General features: G+C 39.9%; 2 long non-coding RNA genes across 5 annotated transcripts in view; one reads left to right on the top strand and one right to left on the bottom strand.

Annotated features, from left to right (window-relative positions):
• LOC142045058 (uncharacterized) overlaps window positions 1-12,196 on the top strand; it is a 23,468-nt gene extending 11,272 nt beyond the window's left edge. For 3 of the 4 annotated variants that reach the window (XR_012654511.1, XR_012654510.1, XR_012654513.1), the window contains 2 exons: window positions 8,599-8,629; window positions 10,365-12,196. This is a non-coding gene — a long non-coding RNA (uncharacterized LOC142045058). The remainder of the gene's footprint in view (window positions 1-8,598; window positions 8,630-10,364) is intronic. The other variant, XR_012654512.1, reaches the window with a different exon arrangement.
• LOC142045059 (uncharacterized) lies at window positions 4,741-19,003 on the bottom strand. The gene is made up of 4 exons (XR_012654514.1): window positions 18,886-19,003; window positions 15,481-15,580; window positions 12,595-12,737; window positions 4,741-6,605 (listed from the first exon to the last, which is right to left on the bottom strand). It is a non-coding gene; the product is annotated as an uncharacterized LOC142045059 (long non-coding RNA).

Raw genomic sequence — 19,003 nt, 5'->3', positions numbered from 1 at the left:
GGAGGGATAATTTTATTGTTTGTTTAGAGCCATAATATTATTACGTTTATGATTACTATCTCTTATTTTGTTGGCTTTAGAAGAAGCAGAGTGTTCTTAAAAAAATACCATTATTAATGATCATGTGCAGGGGTTTTGTAAAATGTAGACTAAAATACCCCTCTAAACCACAAATAATAGTGTTTCAGCATTAGCTTTAGCTTCACTGTCTTTCTGAGTAATTCATACTGCTTTAAAAGCTTAACAAACAAATTAAAAAATTATGATAAACAACAAATTACCAAACTATTGGTGCAATTCTGTACAAGCATAGTTCAGAGCTAGCAAAAGAGGAAAAACAATGGAGGAGGTACAGGACTACTATGTCTTATTCATTTTCCTCTCTTCATGGGCAAGATGGAAGAACACAAAAGATGTTTAGAAGGGAAGACAAAGCAATATTTTTTATCTCCTGCTCTTCATTTTCTCAGTCAAAAAAGAATTACAAGCAAAATGTGGACTGACATCCCCAAAACTCTGAGCAAAATTTGGATGAATATTTCTAAGTGCAAAAGCATGCTTTTCAAAACCAATGTTTTGAAGAAAATGAAATTGTACCAGTATTTTAATGAAAAGATCTTTGAAATTAAGATAATGACCTGAAGCAAAAATTATTTCTAATATGCCATAAACTGTTTGCAGTGGCGGTTGTGCAATGGCAGCATTAAGTATTTCTGGATTTTTCTTGTTTGTTTTGGGGAATACTTTGCAAATGAAACTTTTACCATTCTGGGCAAAGATGAGGCAAAGTATGGTCCTGGGATGCCCCACAAAACTGTTTTGTCCATCATTGGAGAGAGACGCAGCATTTATAAAGGGCAAAGTAACAGGTTGATAAGGATTTTGCCCAGAAACCAGAGAGTGATGAAGCGAGTGAGAGGTGTACTTATTTCAGCAGGTCTTGATTTAAAGCAGAGGTAAGCTGGTGGCTGAGCAGTCCGGCACCTATTCCCCACGGCAGCGAGAGGAGCTGCGTGCCGCGGCAGTGCCGTGTGTTGGCATTCCAGCTCCTGCTCCCAGACAAAAGGAGCTTTCATTTAAACTGAGAGGTATTGAGTAACGAGCCTCTGCACGACACAACAAACTGAACACAACTGTCTCAAGCGAGGCTCTATTAAAGTATGGGAGATTTGCCATGGCCCCACGATTTATCATTTTAATTGGAATAAGACAGATTCCATCAATGATTACGGAGCAGAGCAGCAAGAAATGTATGTTTTTCTTTAGCAGCTGTTATTATGCAGGATAGACAAAGAACTAAGGTAGGAGAAAAACCCCTTTTCAGAGTAAACAGATATCCATCTAATCTGTAGAAGACGTGCAGGAGAAGAAGGGAAACAGGATCTTTCAGATACAATCAATACTGAAGAAGCAAAATCATGCCTTTTCCACAGCCCTATATAGCTACAGCCATCCTTCCTTACCTCTTTCAAATCCTGTGCTAGTGCTACAGTAACTTCCCTCCACTTCTTGTTGGCATATTTGAACAAGAGATTTCAAAGAGTGGTTCTTTGACCTTCCCAGGTGCTGCTCATTTAGAGTTTCTTTTTATAGGCAGTAAGTTAAGTAGGGATCAATGAGGACCACCACCAAGCAGGAAAAAACAGAATGCAGCTTAGTACACCGTGTTATAGATCTGGTATTTTCACTATTGTAAATTAAGGATTTTAATATTATGCCTCCATGCTGATATAAAAGACCATAATAATTAAGTTTAAGGTTATAATTTTAATTAATAAATATCATAGCCTACTGGCTATTTTTTCCAATGTCTCATAGCCTTTGCGGAAATGACACATTATTGAGCAGAGGAGCAAAAGACTTGAAGCAGGTTAATTTTTCATGCAAACCGGTTTTCTGCTGTCAAAAAGAACTTTAATGATCCACTGTTTCCTAAACTGAAGATCACGATTCCATCCTCTGAATGCATACTGATTTCAGAGCAGACAATGTAAGATTAGGGACCTGGCCATCAGATTGCAATACAAAACCATGTCTGCAACATAGGCTTCCATGTTAGGATAAGGGAGATGCATGTATCTCTAAAGGTATCTAAAAAATACCTAGCAGATATTCAGCTAGAAATGCCCATAATGGTCAGCAATGGTCAAAAGCCAAATAAAATAAAAAAAGATGACTGTGCCACCGCGATCCAAATGTGAATACTGTGATCAGTTTTGGGAAGCAGTGGTAGAAACCTCTTAGAGGTGAACAACAGATACTGGCCAGCTCCCATGTGAGAACACCGTACAGATCAAATTTTTCACCTTGGGAAACGTGTGTGTGAAAAAGACATGCTGGGGACCCAAAAAACCATGGCTGAGATCAAGAAGGTGAATAGAATTACGACTTATTATTCCTTGTGATAAGGGACAGTGAATGACAGCAAACTGAAAACAAATTGGTTTGTTGTTTGGTTTTTTTGTGTTTTTTGTTTTTTTTTTTTACTTAATGCAGAAGTAACTGAGCTGCAGAATTTGCACTTAAAAGTACAAACGAGTTAAGAAAAATAGGTGAGAGAAATTCATGGAGTGTAGGTCCAAAGCTGCCTATTAAACAGGATAATCAATGTGCAGTTTATATTGAAGGAAGAGCTAATTGCTAGCTATTCACTGCATAGGTCAGAAAAGGGGGGGAAATTTGTTGGTTCATGCCTTTTCTTCCAACTTGTATTTTTTCTCAAGCAACCGTTGTTGGAAATAGGATTCTGAGCTGTTTCATTAGCTATACATGAGTTGAAAATAAAAAGTTAAAGATATGGATTTAAACCACTACAGAAAAAGCACATTTGTATTTTCATTAGTTAAAAGTGCTCACACAGCTCAGCTGACACGAGCTGTCATTTTTGAGTGATGAACCACGTCTACTTTTGATCGTCATCCCATATCCTTCACTGTTGTAGCACAAGAAAGAATCGATTTTAGTTCTCAAAGCTAAACTTGCTGCCTAGTCCATGCTAATAGTAAAAACATAATCAAGACTAATTCAATGAAACAAATGGGTTTTGATTAAATAATGTCATGCAGAAACACCAGACAAATTGAAACACCATTTCCCAGAGTTATGTTCCCCTCTAGTCCTGGTAGAGATTGAATCTGAGTGTGTAATATATCATAATTATATCCATTTCTGTTAATCATTTCATCAAAAATACTCAGTCAGTGGTAAATAGTAGGCTAAAGGGTAGGACGCTGACAGTTGCTGTCATGGGTTTGCTAAGTAGGAAAGCAGGAAATCGCCAGACCTCCCCTCTTTCACATCTCTCCCATGCACAGGGGACAGAGAAGAGGTATCTTTTTCCCATGGAAAAAAACCCAACTTAAATTCTAAACTACCTCCTACACTTTCCTGTGAGTTAAAACTCCAGTTGCATCCTGACCAGCTCTTGGCTCCTCACAGTTACCCGCCGTCAACTCAGAAATCTGCAGCACATTAAGAAAGCACAAGTTGAGGACAGCCCAAAGTAAAGTGAATTAGAATTATGACAAATATCACAAGGAATATAATTTTAATTCAGTAAAGCCATTCCCTTTTTATTCAGTGCATTAGCAGAGTTTCCATTTGGAGATGCCAGAGAAACAGAAAAAAAATGGAAAAGCCATGCAGAGCTTCTGTTAAAATACAGTGCAGCTTGATTTGAGCATTTATGTATGGTCTTGCCTCCAAAACCTAACTCTGCAAACAGCATGTGAGTGTAACGTGTGGTTTGAGAAAAAAGTCGAATAAAAATAAAAATATATCACATCAGTCAATCTCCATTTCAGGAAGTGATGCAAGCAAAGTCCGCAGCAAAATGTGCCTCCCAGAAATACTCTGCCACCCACAGCATTGTGTAACCTTCCTTTAGCATGAAACATGCTTGGGCTTAGCTACTGCTAGCACCAGTTAATTGCACCCCATGCAACCTTGCTGAAAGTTAAAAAAACAACAAACAGATGATGTTATTTCCCTCCCTCTGCAAAAGTGGGTCTGATTAAACTGTTACAAAGCCCTGTGACAGCAGGAATGAGTCCTGCAGACTCTGATAGGAAAACTGCCTGCTCCACATCCCACCAAAGTGAATGCAAAGGCTGGTTTGCTCGAGAGCTGTTTGTGTTTCGGATCTTGCCTCTTTTGCACCCCTGCTGCTTCTTTAATTTCAATTTTATTGTTTTGGTTTCATTTCTCTTATTTTCTCTCCCATCACCTACTTTTCTTTTTGTTCCTTTCTAGTCACAGTTTCCAAAACTGCATAAACAAGGAAAAGTACGGTCAGGTGACAAAACTCAATACCTGACAGTTACTTCTAGGCAACACTGATGCAACAATCGCAGCTGACAAATGACTGTATTACATCATTTTTAATTTGGCTGCCACCATAGTAAGTTTTGCATATAGAGCATCCCACTGCATTACCCCAAACCCGATACTTTCTGTGCATATCTACGCGGACTATTTCCTGGCAAAGCAACGGCTGCCTTAAAACTACTGCACAAGCCAAGTGGAACTAGAAGACAGCACATTATTTGACACTACTTATCCTGCTCTCAGAATACTCGGTTGTGTTTTTCAGTTGCCCTATTCCTGTGAGGCCACAGCTTCCCATCGCCGCTGCAGAAACGGTTCATCTGCTATTGCTTGCTTGCTTTCTGAGCAGGGCTGGTGGCAGGAAGCCACAATTGCTCCCTGTGTTTATCTCTCTCCATCTCACAGCCCTGACACAGCGAGTCTATTTGGATAGCAAGAAGCTGTGGTAACTAAGCAGCCACAAAATTGAAAAGGGACATTTCCCAGCTACTTGCACTGCTAAGAGTAAGTGCAAAACAAGTTCTTTGTAACAGAACAAGTATATTTTTTAATGTGAATGGAGCGAGAAAAAGGAATAGCAGGTTTTGTGTGGGTGCTTTACTTACATAATCTTAAACTAAATCTTCCTGCTTTAGAATAAAACTGTTCTTTTTCCTAGAGACAGTTTTCACTGACAAGGATATTAGCAATAACTTCATATTCCAGTTACAATCTCTACATAATTCATCTTGAGCCTTTCTGTGGGTAGTTCAGAATCATGCACAGCCTATGTCCCTTCCTTCTCCAGAAAGTAGCTCCCATTTCCTTGGGGAATAACAAAATGCCTGCCTTTATGAAACAGCCAGACCTACTTAACCCCTTCCTGCCATATTTAACACCTCGCCTCCGGAAGAGGCATTTCAAGAAAATACTACCAGATAGTTACAGAAAACATTTAAAGGGGTCAGTTTAAAATGCAAGCTTCAAACCCAGACCTCAGCTTTCCCAAAGGAGGTAGTGCTCAGACCTATGACTTTGGTTCAAGGCCACCTGGGGGGTCAGGAGCAGACTCAGAGTGCAGACCGGGACCAGCATCGCTCCTGGACCTGCCTCCTGTGCTCAGACCATTTCTGTTGCTTTCATTTTTTAAACAAACAATGCTAGTGACCGCAACAGTCTCCAAGAAAGACTAACAAAATGGTGATGAGCCTGCTAGCAGTAAAGTTATCCTTCTATTTCCAGATGGGTTACTGGAACCAAACCCAAAATTTTACATTAGTGGTGCTCCCGAAAAGTATGATTTGATCGTAAAAACATCACCACAGATTTCAGGGGGGTTTCTGCTCACACACAGACTAAGGGTTTGACAAGATCAGGGTCCAGTTTCTACACCCCAAGCATCATTATCTTCAGTGGACTTGCATTATAAACAATGAAAAGTACATTTTAAAGAAGGAGCTATGCCTGCATTCCTGCAAAGGTAAACTCTGCCTAAACTCTGTGTATGCCTGTCCTCCGGACATCCAGCGGCCAGCATGGCCCAGCTGAGCCAGAGACGATGCTCAGCTTCTCTGCACAGGCCTGCGGAGGTGTTTGTGTATCTTGCACTGATGGGCGAGATTTCCTGGTGCATTCCGGCTGCCTTTTACCGCTTCAGGGATGCAGAGCAGTCATAAAATTTAATTGCCCAATTAAGCAGGCTTTACAGTTCCTTTGCGTTGCTGGATTGCCACAAAGCAGATTGAACAGACTAGTGAATTTGGCCCTTTTCTTTTTTTTTTGTCAGAAAAACATGAAATACATGGGCTAAAGTAACGTAAATGCAGAGGTGGATATTGCTTGTATCGGAAGGCATGTGTTTCAGTGTTGTGCAACGAGTTACAAGCGAGAACCCTAATCCCTTCTGTTCTCTTTACAAGATGGCAGAGGGAGCCCCGGCTGTGCAAGTAAAGCTGGTCCAGCCAGGGCTTTGTCAGGGCTCTGAGATGGAAACACTCTCCCGCGGCAGCAGAAACAACCTTTTGAGAACGAATCATGGGAAAAGGGGGGAAAAAAAAGCATATAAGCATCAATGATGATTTGCAAGTGGAGGAGTCTAAACTTTGATGGGGAGTAGAGTTCAGTGAAGGTAGCAGCAGGTGAGGGCTCAGACCGGCTGAGCCCACCGCTCTGCCTCTCACCGCCTGCTCGTCCTTTACCAGGTCTCTGGCAGCCCCACAGCTTTTCTCCCCACCCACTGTTTGTGGGTTCCTGTTTATTTTCAAGCCTCTTGGTTGTGCGGTGATGCCGGATGCACGTGCCTAAAGAGAGGAGAACAGCAAACACTTTAGGCTGGTGGAGGCCTCTAGAGACAACTTCACTACAAATAAATACTATGGTTATCTAACCACCAGCAGGCATCTTAGTACAAGTGGCTTCATGTTCAAGAAAGCTGCCTGATCACTTCCAGGTTAATATTTTTTTATTATTTAACAAAGCAGTTTGCTGACAATGTAAACTATTAGCTAGAGCAGTGCTTCTCAAACTGCCAGCTGCAGCTACCAGAGAAGCCATGGGAGAGTTCAAAAGGACCAAAGCTCACAAAAAGTTAATCAATTCACAATATTTTTATACTAAAACGCCAACAATTTAAGGCAGTAAGTATTTTTCTTGATAAGTAGGTGGTATCCAGGGCTTGCAGGATTTTCATGGAAACAGACAAATCAAAGAGAAAGCCATGCTTGCACAAACAAAATAATAAAAAATTGTGAAACGGACCCCATTACCAGCCCCCAGCTCAGCCCCAATGGGATGGTGTCCCTTTGCTAAGACAGTGCCTGCACTGGGCTCACCCTCAGCTCCCGGCTCATCCCACCTCAAGGAGCAGCCCGGCTCCTCTTGCTCCCTGACAAAGTCAGCCTGAAAAGCATTGTTTTTTAGATCCGCATCAAAGTTCATTACAACATTTTTTCTAGCATTATTTCTGAGTTAGTGAAACTAATGTATATCAGCTGATTTCTAGTCATTCTTTAGTAGGGATTAGTAGTGACAAAGTTGAGTTAGTGCAAACACACTTCACTTTAGCTTATCCACTATGTAATGATGGGGTTTGAGGTGCTGTTCTCGCTCAGTGGTGATGGAAAAGCTAAGGGAGCTTTAGCATTCACCCCCATGGCAGCCGGCAGCAATGCCGACCCGCTGTGATCCCCCCTTCCACGTCCCAAGGGCAGTCACAGTTATTACGCAGGGCTGCGCGCTCGTCCAGCTTCGCCCTCCCCGTCCCCTACCACCCACACGCACTTAGATCAGCACCGAGTCTGTTCCAGGCTTGTCACAATCCTCTGACGAAGTAAAGAGAGACAAAGGGATAAAGGATAAGGAGTGAATTAGCAAGGAGGGGAGAAGTGGAAGGAATACATATGTGGAGTGGGAAAGGGATGAATAGATCATGGGCTGAAAAAACATCCTACCGCAGTTTTCAGTTGTGTTTGGGACGACATTCAGTAACAAGCACTTCTACAGGACCCCGAACAGATGACCAAAGTTGCAAAGGTCACTTCAAGTGAACTGATTTCAAATCTAGCTCAAATTAGAAGGGCTGGAGGTCTGATCACTAGATAGTTATGCAATGGTCACATGTGAAATCATCAGTTGGTCCTTATAGTGCAGTTCGAGTGGTATGAGCTGGCACTGTAAAAGGTGTAAACCCTCTGTCTGACCTAAACTCTCTGCCCAGTCTTCTCTCTGGAGAGTTAATGCAGGAAAAGCAGAGAGAAAATGCATTTCTAGATTACTTTCTCATTCTCAGAACAGCCCATAAAGTGGATGTTTGGGAAAAAATAACTACATATATTCTTTAGAGCAGTTATATTGTTTGGACCAGAGCTACCAATTGAACAGCCGTCACATCGTTACTTAGGGACACATGCCAACAAAATTTGAAATCCAAACATTCAAACATTAACAGGAACCTAGAGACTTTAGATAAAATGTGCATTGCAAACTCTAAGCAGAGAAGTTAGCACTGACACTGCTTTATATAAAGCAAGATTCCAGTTGCTACGGTTTCCAAATGGCCACATTTCGCAAGCAATCAATAAATGCACTGAATTAAAATTAGATCAGGAAGACTGACAGGGCCTGTGCAGCTTCTGATGCTGAAGGCAAGGGCTCTGTGCATGTTCAGTCAGAACTATTGGTTAGTTTGTTTAAGTCTGTATTCAGAGGATTTGATAATTGCATAGAGAAAATTCATGCATGCACAGGCTGAGATCACACAGAGACAAGATGGTCTTTTTTTTAATTTTTCCACAGATGATGGTTTGACTCTTTGTGCTGTTGAAAGGCAAGTATCCTGTCAAGCTCATATGATATACAACTAACTGCAAAAAATTATGTCAAAATCATAAATAACTATATTGCATTTTAATATTTTATTGAAGCATGATTTAAATTATTTCTATTACAGGTGAACTGTATGAATGATGTTTTAAAAATTAATACAATATGGAAAATCTCAAGTGTTCTATTATTTCAATTAAAAAATTATAAACACCAAATACATTAAAATCAAACTCCAATAGATTTGAAACCTGATGCTTTCTATGGATAAAAAAAATTATTTATATCAGCTCCACATGATGTGGCAAAAGTACATAATTATTGTTGAACTGATTTTGGGATGATGGAAGATTGTGAAAAGTTGTGTTGATGGAATGGAAATAAATGGTAGAGATTATATGGGACTCTTGTCAAAATACTTTAACTCTTAAAACAAATGACTAGCAACTGAGTCCAGAATGCACAATAAACAGACTTGAAGAGCTTTTAACTCCAATCTTAAAAAAAAAAAGGAAAAGAAAAAGTGTTTATATAACAACAACAGTTCTGAGCATCTTTAAATCCAATGGAATACATTATTTCAGTCCTTAATACTCTGCTGCATTTGTCCCAAGCACAACCCTGGCCTGTCTGTGAGATACTTCGCCTGTTTGCTTTCAGCCCCTACCAAATAATGGACTTGCTAGAACAGACAGGGCTACTCCCCTTGATACAGAGAGCATGCTAGATGGAAAATAAAAGTTCCAAAGGCTTCCAGTGATAATGAACAGAAGTCCTATTTTCAAAAGTTCCAGGTACTTTTAAAAGTCTAATCTAATTAACTTTCAATTAGATACAGACTATGAATCTATGTCATTCTGCAAACAGAACTCAGGGTCCTAAGTTACTTAGACGCAGAGGTTTTATATTCCTTTGGGAGTTAGGCACCTAAATGCCATATACATTTTAAACGTTTTTGAAACCTGGGATTCATTTCCCATCTAACTACTGATTTCTGTGTGGTATGAAATCACTAGAGTTTGTATTTCTCTACTTATATTACTCTCCAGACTCCTTCATTTAACAAGACGTTGCAAGCTTGCATCAACAGTATCTTCCACTGTGTAAAACTGCAGGCAGTGATGATAGAATCATAGAATCATTTACGCTGGAAAAGACCCTTAAGATCATCAAGTCCACCCGTTAACCTAGCACTGCCAAGTCCACCACTAAACCATGTCCCTAAGTGCTACATCTACACATCTTTTAAATACCTCCAGGGATGGTGACTCAACCACTTCCCTGGGCAGCCTGTTCCAGTGCTTGATAACCCTTTTGGTGAAGACATTTTTCCTACTATCAAATCTAAATCTCTCCTGGCACAACTTGAGGCCATTTCCTCTTGTCCTATCCCTTGTTACTTGGAAGAAGACACCAACACTCACCTCACTACAACTCCCTTTCAGGTAGCTGTAGAGAGCGATAAAGTCTCCCCTCAGCCTCCTTTTCTCCAGGCTAAACAACCCCAGGTCCTTCAGCCGCTCCTGATAAGACTTGTGCTCCAGACCCTTCACCAGCTCCGTTGCCCTTCTCTGGACACGTTCCAGCACCTCAATGTCTTTCTTGTCATGAGAGGCCCAAAACTGAACACAGTATTTGAGGTGCAACAATGATCACTGTGGAGAGGTTATTGCTCACTGTTCTAAGATCTTTGTCTGATGCTATACGGTTGATACACAATATTTTTACTCCTCATGAAGAAAACATTCCAAACTCGGGGATTCCCATGGAGCCCAGAGCAGCATCTGATCTACAGAAGTGAAACATCCAAGCTGCCTGTTAGAGCATGAAGGGTCATGTACAAAGCATGCATATCTCACACTGTGAGAGGTGTCTTGCTTTGGCAAGGCATTATTATTTCTCTAGTGTCTATTCAATGTCTGTATTCAATAAATAGAGGAAATTTTTACTTCATTTCTTCTACAGTTTGAAATGCATATGGGTCTCCTATTCTGTAGGGAAACTATAATTTCTGTGCTGATGTGCTCAGTGGTTTGTTTTTTTTTTTTTTTCCCCAGCTCTGGTTTTTCTCATATTGAGATATTGTACTTTTTCCTTTATTTTGAATGCCATAAAATTAAATAAATTACTTAGATTTTTAAAAATATCTATTTTCCTTTTTTTGTAGTTCATAGATGCAATGCTAGTACCATCATTTCTATGATATTTATTTTGGAAAGATAATACATTCCAGAAAAAATCATGAGGTGGTCTTTCTAACATTTAGATCAGTCATAACCCTTAAAGGACACTTTTATAAAACCAATAGCTGAAGAAGAATATGGATAAGATGAAATTTTCAGCAAAGCTGAAATTTGGATGGAATATAAATAGGAAGAAAGTGCAGAACGGATCTCTGTTGAAGAGGTGTTTACAATTTAGGTGTGATTCTTTGTAAGGAATGGATGATAAAAGCTCATGCATCTGTTTTTTTTTAAACTACATTAAGAAAGTCACCAAAGCAATTTCTTTTGCTTCATACATGTGTCACTACACCACACCTTCGTTAATATTGTGGAAATACACTTTCCAGAAATACTTTTTTCTAAGATCAGCAAGAAGCTATAGGTAGCACCATCAGAAAAATAAATAAGTAAATAAATAAAACTGGGTCAAAAGCTCCTGTAAAATGATGATATAAACACTCAAAAAAGAGTTGTGTTAAGACACTATAGATGATAAGCTGCTATGACTGCTGCATTGCTGGAGGCTACTGCCTGAGCAGCAGAGCTGGTGTAAGGTTTTTAGCCTAAGATGTTGACTTTGCATTGAAATAAACTGGAATCCACCTATTGTTTGCCATTCCGTCAGAGAACTGACCCCCACCAGACAGGGCAACAGTTTCTTGGAGCGTCCGAAGCACAGTTGAATGAAGACAGATGACAATTCACAAAACAGGGCATTTCAAGGGACCTTGAGATTTTAACAGGTTTTGATCAAGCAGCTTGTAAAAGAGAAGGAAAAGTTGGTATGCATATACCTAACAGTCAAGACAAATGTGTTTTCTGGGTTTGCAGTAAAACTAAAACCAAAGGACTAGAAGGTCAGCGTGGTTAACTTCATAGATCCTGAAAAGCAGAGTTAGTTCCTAGTTGAAACCCACCAGTAACAGTCTATAGTCTCTCTCTTTCCTCTATGAGTGGTCAACTCCTGTGTTACATTTAATCTTCCTTAGAAACTAAATTCTTCTGAGCAAGGACTGTATCTTCCTATGCAGTTTTATGACACATAACAAAAGCTGCTTATAATCCTCACTGAAGCCTTTGGACGCTACTGCAGTAAAAAGAAGAAACACCATGTACAAGAGCAGCCAACAAGTACCCCAATGATGTAATTATGATGGTATTTCTATCGAAAGGACAATGGACTACTTGATGAGACTTACGTTTGTATGAATGTTCCAGTCCATCATCATAGGACACGTATATAATCTTTTACTTTGTGTGCAAAACCTTCTCTAGAAGAACAAAGTACCTCACTAAATGTGAACTTTGTCTGCATAAATAAAACCATCTGGTTTGATGTCTAACCATCTGGTTTGTCTAAAGTTTATAGTCTCCTGAGTGTTATTCACAGGCCCACATATGATCAAGCCTCCGCCGACATTTTTATTTGGTAAAAGCTTTCCCACAGCACTTTATTTTTTCTATCTGTTTTTGATCTTGTAAAAAAAAGTCATTTTAATACGTGTGTTGTAATACCGCATGTGTTTGTGTTTCTGTGAACTGTGTGTAGATCTCCTAGTGGGTGGATATTACGGGCTAGATTCTCTTGGGAACAGTAGAGGAAAGAACTACAGAAGAGCCATTTGGAGATACCAGACCCTACGACTTCTTCACCACTGTCCCTGAACAAAGGGCTAGGTGAGGGTGGACAGATTACTTTAAAATATATCAGCTATTAACATGTAACAAGGCATTGAGAACTGACCTCTGTCTCAGTTCAAAAGCTACAGCTGGTAACAGGTAACAACCACTTTGTCAATCCTACACCAGACGGGGACTCTGCTGGGTTTGACAGTTCCATGATTCCTGGCAGCATGCAGTGTCCAGATAACCTAGCCGTATTCAGCCCTGTGTGAATAAAATGTATAATTATTTTCACTTAACGCTATAAGCTAGACAGTCACTACATTTCTGCTCGCTCTCTCTGCCTCATAAACACAAGATTTTCCATCCGGAGCCCTTACAAAGCCTTGCCAAAAGGGTTCATTCTCCTTCAGAGTTCAACTGCTCCAGTTTCTGGAGAAAACGTCTCAGTTCCCTGGTAGGTCAGTAAGTACACAACAGTTCACGAGCTCTGATACTTCTGCCTTATCTGCCCTCTTACCACAGGCAATGGAAAATGTTTCACTTGAAACAACAAACAGATTCAAAATCAGAAATAGAAATGACCTCAGTAGAGATTAATATTAACTTCACAGAAACCTACATGTTTCTGCTCTAAACTACGATTGATGTTTCAGCAAATTAAACACGTGCATAATTAATAGTCTATTTCTGCAGTCAGTAACACTAATCACATCTTTTCATCTACCTAGAAGATAGCAACTTTCTGTATGCGTTACAGCAAAAGTGAGATTTAAAGACACACGTAAACTTACAGATCATGGAGTGCGATACCGTATTTGTAATCTGAGCATAACTAAACCAACTGGGGCAAAAATCCTGTATTTTAAAGATGTGCAAAATAGGTGCCCATTTTAATGGTCACTCTTCCCCAAATTTCTTTAACACAGAAAAGTAGAAAGGATCCCAACAGGCCTGTGGAAGCTAAGACCCAGGACAACTTTCTCTGCGGAAGAGTTGAGAGAGGGCAGCTGGATCCCACTGGACCCTGCTGTGTTTAGTTTCTAAAAAAGGGAACTAAACTGAGCAGCAGCCTCCAGGGGCAGCAAAATACAGCAGGAAGCTTGGAGATGCCGTTCTGTTCTAAAAAAATAATTGTTTCATGTACGTGATTCTATTTACTTGTTAGCTTATTTGTCTATGTCGGGGGTACTGCGTTGTTGCCTGGTCAGCTTCTTACAGCTTTGATTCCTGTTGACATATGTAAGTGTGAGTGTATGAGCTCACGCACACACACTTAAGAGCAGCTTCTGTGGATGTACAGAAGAGTTTTCAGTAATTCTAATTTACTGTTAATAAATTTCACTAAAGCGTTGTATACTGCAACAGAGGTCAAACAAAGATGAAGTCATATTCCAAATCTAAGTCCTACACTTCTAGATTTTATCCTTTAATATATGGACAGATTCTAAAATTAGCAGTTAATACACTATCACTTTCCAGCTAAACTATGTTAACTGATAATATGAATTTCCAGCCATTGTAAATAGGATGCATGTTGTAAATTTAAGTCACATTTTTCAGATTCTAGCAGCAAGTCAGGTAACAGAGCTAAAACAATGAGCCTTAATGTCTGTCTATATATTCAGATCCAAGATGGGCTTTGCATTTCTTTTGTTTATTGTACTGAAAGAGCTATCCCATTCATTCAAACTAAAGTCAAGACAATCATTAATTGTGATTTTAACCAAGTACCAATGCTAAAAGTGGGTCCTGAGTAACCTATAGTATTGCTAATTATTTACGTGTAATGAATTTTAGTGTGAATATGCCTATCACTGTCTCAATTTCTACATTACAAATTGGCTTGTGTTTTCAATCTCAATGTGACATTAACATTTATAATCTGCAAATGGGAGTCAGTATTCACACCAGTCACGATAATCCATATCCTTATGTTCCAGAGCTTATGCTACAGAGTTTCCTTAAAGAAGGATAATTAAATCAAAAATTTTGCTTTAGATTTTAAATATTTTCTTAGGAAAAAAATATTTATTAATATGAAAATCTTGTGTGATCCTTATTTGTTTCCAGAACATATTTCCAAGAGCTGGGAATATTTGTTTTCTGGCATGCATCAAACATTTTTCCATTGGTCACAGCATTCTTGCACTAATTGAGTTTAGAAAACTCTTCAGCTGCTGCCTGAATGAATATTATCTGTGAAAAGCAAGCATCAGAAATAATGGGATCCATTAGCTAATTATACTTTATCATCAAACATGCATCAGTTGCAAAATGTAATATGAGAACTATATTCTGGTATCCCAGCTCTTTCAGATTGTAAGAGCTGTCATGAAAAAAGCATGTCTGTATCTTTCCTGAAATACTGCATACTTCTCAGTGAAGGAACCCACTGATTTTCAAAAGGTATAAAACCGTACAAGACAGAAGCCTTCTGAAGCGTATAAAGATGATTTTGCTGTCTGAAGTAAAAACTTCAGGGAATATGCTTTGTTTATCATGCATGAAATATGAACAAATCTTTGCCCTGGTTAAAATTATCCACTCTGCTAAAAAAATCCTACAATGTATAATCCAATGGTAAATTGGGACATTTAGGTACAAGGTGTGGATTTTTTTTTTTAATGTTATTATGGACTAGGTAGAAGCAATGTATCTTCATACTTCCCCTAAGCACTCTTTACTTTTACAATTATTTTTTTTTTAATTTTCTATGACAACATACATAGAAGTAACTGACCATAATTTGCTATAGCTCTCACCTTTCTATTAATGCTTCAGCTAGTACAGAAGGAAGATAATCTCACTTATTCTCACACTATTTTTCCATGGAGAGCATTTTCTCTCCTTTAAATAGGAAGAAATTTAGAGTCACATTACAGCTGGCCTTGTTAACATATTGACCTTGACTCTTTGTTGCCTTACACTCTCAGTAGCTACATACTTCTGTGTTAAGTGGAAGCTAAAATGCCATCCTCTTGGAATGTTTACCCTTTGAACTTACATGTGAATTTGATTTGATAGATGACAAGGTCCAAGTGGAGAATGAAGATCATGATTTCACATGGAAGTCCAGTCACTTGCTACTTTAAATTCCAAAGTACCTAAAATTCCAGAAAAAAACCCCCACACAAACACATAAATATCAAAAAATCTTCAATAGATTTGACTCCTGAATAGGGATGCCAAATAAAATCTCTGTTAGCACTCAGGTAACAAATAAGTATACATTTAAAATTCACTGGTTGCACTACATCAGGCTGACAGTATTGGTGGGCAGTTGAGTGACACCCAGGTTTTGTACTGCAGTTTTCCATATGCTCCACACTGGCAAATTTCCAAATGAACAGACAGGACGCTGCTCTGCTCAGCCCAGCTCACTGACTCTGCTTAGTCCACCTTTGCCCATCTCCTGCCATTCCCTTCCTGCCCTCCTCCCCATGGAGCCATGTTACCTACACAACATTTGTGCTCCTGTCACAAAATGAGGAAACAATTGGAGACATCGTCGGAGACATTCCCCTATAGTGCTGTGCCCTGCTGCCATACCCTAGCTGTTTCCAGCAAACTGACAGAGCAGCAGTGCATGTGCCTGGTCTGTGGGAGGAGAGTAGGTCACAGCAGCATCTTACACCAGAGTGTGCAATGAGGTCAAAGCAGCTCCAGTGGAAGAGGTCAGGCCGTGAGAGACTCTCAATCCCTTAAAGCCTCACTAAATGCCATGTAAAAGATTTAGTAGTTGTAAGATACTTGCTGGTACAAAGATACACAAGAGATCATCTGTTAGGACAGTACAGAATTGCTGTGAAATCACGGACTTAGACTTGAGCCAAATCCACCTATTTTTCCTCGTGCTAGGAAATAATAAAAACACCCTATCAAGATGGGTTCAAACCTGTCAGCTTTCTCTTGAAATGCTCTTTCTGGTAAGAGTCATTTACCAGAAAATATGCCTTAATTTCTCTGGGCCCGATTATTCACTGTTTTACATGCCATATAACTCTTCACACTGGTGCAAAGTAAGGTTAAAAAAAAGAAAAAAAAAAGAAAAAAAGAAAAGGCTGCCAAACAAGTGCCTTGCATTCCACAGGTGCAATTATTTTACAAATAAAAAGGAAGTGAAGACAAGAGTTTGTAGGTGGTGCTTGGAGATTCTTTCTATGTTATTCTTTTTGAAATCAGAAATATGTTACCATTTTAAAGTATTCTGTGCTCAGTAAAACTAAATAGGGATATGGTTGGACTTTTTTCTTAAAAGTATAGTATTTTACCTGAGGGGTTTTTTCCATTCTGGTATCTTTCGTTTCTTTTGTATATGGTGGTATTTATGATCTAATTCTCTCTTCCCATGTTACAGCCTAATTTCTGTGGTAGGTGGCTCCTAAATGCCTTTTAGCTCCTATTCCCATTTTTATGCTAGAAAGCAAAGGAAACAAGCAGCACAAAGCCTTTAACCTTATCTTCCAGGCAACACTATCAATATTTGTCGGTTATCTTCTTATTTTGCTAACAGAAAAAGTGTGTAGGCATATCACTGGTTTTATTCCTCCTTCTAGGAGGAATGTTTTCAGTTCCAGGAAGAGCATGCAGCAGATGAACACCCAAATGAGGATGAATTTTGAAGGACGTAAGAAAGCACGCTCCCAAAATGTAAGCTTTATACAAGCAGACTTTTGAAAACCCCCTATTTAATGGCGTACTTGGTATTAAAACACAGGTCTTCATTAGTAGACCTCAGATAATGCCCACAAAAGGAACAGATTTAGGCTTGTTTTCTTTTCCTTTCAAAGTGCCCTGAACACCCAACAAAACCCAGTTACTAATGGCTCACCTTTGGGTTGATCGTCTTAGTTCAACCTTTTTGTCTAACTGGGTTAATTAGGTATTATGTTTTCTCTTTTTCACCTAAATAAAGGTTTTGTAATGTCTAATATTTCAGCTCATGTAGCTGCTTTCATTATGCAAGTAAAAGATTTCTCTTATACAGAGCAACCTATTTGCACCAAATCTGTACAAGCTAAATTGGTTTTGAAAATTTCACTCTTCTGTGAAAACTAACTGAAACTGGCCAACAAGCTGGCAACCATTCCCCTTCCCCGGTGATGGGGAAAGAGTGGATGATAGACACGTGTGACTGCATAAACACTGTTCCTTAGGAAACAGCCTTAAAAAAAAAAAATAAAAAAAATCACTTTCCAGGTCACATGTTAAAGCTTTGTACAATTGGGGGTTTGAGATGTGCTAAATCTTACACGTTCTGCACAGTACTATTCACTTGAATAGAACTAATCACTCAAATTGCATAAAGCTAAGTGCTTGTTTAAATCCTCACATGACTGATGACTAATGTTCAGTATTGAAAATCCTGTCCAAAGACAAAGGAACTGATTGTTTCATTTGAGCAGTCAACTTTCTAATTAATCATAGTAATTTAAATCTCTATCGTTTAAAACTTCTGAGAAGCGTGACCTTGCTTCATCAATAGATTCTGCTTTTGTCCTGGAAATGTTTGCGTACTGAATACCAAGCCTTAGAAGTAAAATATTTTCAGTCTGAAAGCGACTTAAATTCTATGTTGTATGACAGATATTAACGAAAGCAGAGATAAAAGCTCAAATTGATGGTGCTCCGTGGACACCCTGAATCTAAAGAGAACTCCTCGACTTGCTCTTACACATAATGGCCGCTGATTATTCAAGCCGGTATAAACAATTGCCTGAATATGTCTCATCATACAGTGATAGAATAGAATACAGGGTTTCATGCTTCAACCTCTCCAGCAGTTTACCAAACTTTAAAACTAAAAAAGCTTTGTAGTTTGTATTGCTGCATCTCAATATTCACAGAATGACTGTAAGCCTCTTGGGGAAGGCATCGTTTTGGTCTCTTTATACCAGAAGCCCAGCTGGGTTCTGCTTGTCACTGTGATACCTAAGAGAAGGTCCGCTACGGTGTCAACACTGGATGTGTCACAAGTAATGGATGAAGCAGCCTCTCGCGGGCTGTGCATCCTTGCTCTCCCTCTCAAGAAGCTCTTCAAGCTGCTGTAATCCATGCCAGAGCTCGGGCAGTGAGTGACCCCCCTCCCCAGCCCCACTCTAACCTCACCCGTTTGAGCCGGGGCTGCCCTTCTCTTCCCGGGGAGAAGCAGCCGCGGCAGGACATCCCCGACCTGCCAGGTGGAAAAGGGGCAGCATTAAGCCTGCGTGCAAGCTTCAAGGGACAGCAGCTGGGTTCTGGAAGGGGGACAAGGCCTAGCCAGTGCTTACGGAGTCTGAGGGGACTGCGGCCCTTCACACTAGAAGGAAAACGTGAGGTAATTCTGTGTGCGGCCAAAGTTACTTTAAAAAAAAAACACAAACAAACAACACAGAGCGAATATACCCCACACCGCCGTGCCGAGCCTTACAGAAGCTCCGGTCCGGTCCACCCCGTCTAACCCTGCCCAGCGCCCACCAAGCCGCTCCGGCCGGCCTGTCGCAGGGCCCAGGGGCCGCGCCTCCCGGCCGGCGAGGAGGCGGCAGGCA

Source organism: Buteo buteo, chromosome 26, assembly GCF_964188355.1.
Source record: "Buteo buteo chromosome 26, bButBut1.hap1.1, whole genome shotgun sequence".
In the NCBI taxonomy this organism is placed as follows: Eukaryota; Metazoa; Chordata; class Aves; order Accipitriformes; family Accipitridae; genus Buteo; species Buteo buteo.
The sequence above is the reverse complement of the archived record's forward strand: the minus strand, read 5'-3'. Positions and strand labels throughout refer to the sequence as shown.